This window comes from Culicoides brevitarsis, chromosome 2 (assembly GCF_036172545.1).
Source record: "Culicoides brevitarsis isolate CSIRO-B50_1 chromosome 2, AGI_CSIRO_Cbre_v1, whole genome shotgun sequence".
Taxonomy (NCBI): Eukaryota; Metazoa; Arthropoda; class Insecta; order Diptera; family Ceratopogonidae; genus Culicoides; species Culicoides brevitarsis.
Window position 1 is genome coordinate 1,379,423 of NC_087086.1, and position 3,670 is coordinate 1,383,092.

The window sequence follows — 3,670 nt, forward strand, 5'->3', positions numbered from 1 at the left end:
GTTTTCACAATTTCCATCGCTACAAGGCTTGATTTCGCCGAAAATATCTTATCAACATGCACCGCAAGACAATTTTCCATCAATTTCTGTTCCAATTTTCTTGTCAGATGTGCTTGCTTGCAAAAATATGCAAAAGAATGTTTCCATTTATGATTACATTTCCTTCCCACACACATGGAGCGATGTAAATGGAAAATATCTCAATAACTTTACAGCTTATGGCTTCGGTTTTTTTTGTGTGTGTGTGTAATTTCCAACCTAATCATAAAACTTATGTCAAAATATTTAATTTTAACGGCAAAAAGTTTCTCCTTCGTGACTTTTTAGAACGAGAATGAAAATTGATGTAAAGATCCATTAATGACTTTTGCAAAATTTTTCGTCATTATGCGAGAAAAGTTTCTTACAAAAAGCCTCGAAACTATTTTCAAATTCATTAATTTCCCATAAATTGCACACACAGCAACATAACTCGCAATTAGATTGTTAATTATGATTAATTTTGTTTCTCATTCCTCTCCCGGGTTGAATGGCGTCGTCAACATCAGGACCATTTACAGAAGTAATCCACAGTAATTTGCTAATATATTGCCGGGTTATTGACAATTCATTTCCTGTTTTCGCTGACTTGACTTGCTCTTTCGATGTTTGCCCTACTTATTTATTTTTTTGTTGAGCTCCGTTGAGTAAATATACAGTCGAAAAATAAGATTGATTTCCTTCGACAACGACGACGACGACGACGACGCATGCCATGCCTCGCCACGAAACTGGAGGGAATATCAAAGAACATTGATCGACTGCGGTGTTTTCTTCGTTAAATTTTCTTCATACCGAGGACAAAATATCTTCAATCAATATACAAGTGTGTGATACACTCGGGGCATGTCATATTAAAGTTTTCTCATTTATTTTGTTGCTCGGCATAATTTTTTGCTCCGTTTTACGATTATTTTCTTCTATAACATTTTCACGTTTTGTTATTGTTGTCCTCTCTCTCGTGCTTGTTTATCATCATCGAATCGATGGGGACCTATGGAAAACAAAATTTTATAAAACAGTAAAAAAAAAACTTTAATTCCGCATTAAATTTTTTGTGCCGAAGCACAATAATTAACATGAAAATTTAACATCATCGACGTTCAACATCCGCTTAATTGAAAATGCAAACAGGAAGTTCTTAACATAATAAACAACAACAACAACGGCACAAAAAATAAATTAAAATCGTTGATGGGCGTATTTCTTGGTAAGCCATAGTCCAAAAAAAAACAAAAAAAAATCCCATGGTGATAAAAAAAAATTTTTTTTTCGCAGCTTTTATTGTAATCCGCAATTATTATAATTTTATCGTCATTATAAAAGCACAAAAAAAAATTAATGAATGAAAATACAATCAACACTTAATTGTTGCAAATCCCTGTGACATTCCAAAAATTAATAATAATGCAAAATGAGATCAAATGATGTTGAAACATAATTTGAGGAATCATTAAATATGTAAAATAAACAAAAAAAAACTTTTAATCAGTTTAAGTAAATTTTACTGATTTTCTAAAAAAAAATATATATAAAATCCGTCGTAATAATAATAATAACGATAAAAATAAAAGTTAGCCATTTATGGCGCAATTTAGACAACGAATAAACTTTTTACCTAATTACATGCATTTCAGGCAGTTGTGAAACTTTTGCAGTCACATCCTCAATTATTATAGTTGGCGATCATCTTTCAAGGATGAAAGCTTGAAATTTGGTTTATAAAAAAGATTTTTTTTTTTTTGCAGAAATGAAAAAATTTAAAGTTTAACGAATTTTTTTTGAATTGACAGATGTCAAAAAATTTTTTTTTTTTTTAATTTTTCATATTTTCATAAAATTCTATTTATTTTACAAAGAAAAAATTATAAAGAAATTATGAAGAAATAAAAAATTTCAATTTTAACGAACTTCTTTTGAATTGACAGATGTCAAAAAATTTTTTGATTTTTTAAAGTTTTGAAAAATACTGAAATAAAAATGGTCAAAAAAATTAAATTTTTTATTAAAATTAAAATTTTTAAACGAAAATTTAATTTTTTTTTTAAATTTAAATTTTTATAAAAAAAAATTTTTCGACGTAAATTTTTCAATTCGCATTTTGCTAATTCAACACATTAACGCAATTCACAGCAAGACAAAACTCCAACAAAAGGGATGCAAGCACTTAAAACTAATTACTATGACTCTCTCTAAATGACGTTACTTAAAATAATAATTTTTTTTCTCTTTTTTTTCTCATTGCAGCAGTCACAGCAGAGAATAGAGACAACAAAAGTCAAGTAGGAACAATTAACTAATGGATTGTCTCATGCCGGATTCCAACCAAAACGAAAAAAAAAGTTTACAGCAAGCCACAAAATTGCCACACTTTGCTCGGTTTGAATTAAATGGAATCGAATTGTGTGTTTTTTAAAGTAAATAATTTCATTGTGACTAAATCGATAATGGGACAAAAATATTTTTTTAAAACAAAATTAATGGTAAATAAATACGCGACAAAAAAAATATCGAGTGTTGAACTGAAAACTGCACATTGCTCACTCGCACAGATGATAACGTATCAATATTATTGACCTACTCTCAACTCTCATATTCACTGCACGATAATTCCACAAAAAAATATTATTTTTCATCAATGGGGCTTAAATTCATCGGGAATGTAACACAAAAAATGTTTGTTTGTTAAATCCTGTCATTGTTCGGTCAACATTTTATTGCTCGAAGCAAAAAAAAAATCATGTTAAGGAAAATTTTAATCAGAAACGGGCAAAAAATGGGTTAAATTTAAGTCAAATCATCTCCTCAGGGAACGAATTTGCATATTTTTTGCCGTTTTTCTTTTATTATTTTTTAATGTTGAAAAACAGACGTTTTTTCTCTCTTTCGGGTTTTAATATAATAAAAAAAAAATATGAAACCGCTCGGTTCTTAATCCATTGTAAAATCCGTTTGGATAATGACCCACATAATTCACGAATTGAAAAAGGATAAAATTTCCAATGATCCGCAAAGTAACCATTATTTTGCATTATTTATGGGAGTTGACCAATGCAAAAAAAAATTAAAAAAAAAAATTTTAAAAAATTTTTTTTAAAAGTTAAAAAATACATATATTAAAAAAATATTTAAAAAAATATTAAAAAAAAAATTTTAAAGTTAAAAAATATATTTAAAAAAAAAATATTTTAAAAAATATTAAAAAAATATAAAAAAATAGAAAAAAAAATTTTTTGAAGTTTTTAACTTCTTCAAATTTTTTCGCGAAAAACCTCGAGCACGTCATAACTAAAATTTTTCTTCATAAAACATATGCTCTGAGACGTATAGTTTTCGAGATTATCTCTCAGCAAACAAATTTTGTAAGGCAAAAACAATATAAAAATTGTAATAAAATCGAATATTTAAAAATTCATCTGTTAGGTCAATGATATTGCTCATAATTTATTGCACTCCTTTAATTTTTTTTAATGTTTCATTGCAGTGAACTTTAGACAGTAAAATAGTTTTAAAACAAAATCTTTATAAATAGCACGAAAAAGAGTGCATTGAAAAAAGCTTAAATTCTAAATAAATGAAATAACGTGAGAAAAGTGAAAAAGAACAGCAAAAAAACTAAAAGTGAGTCAAA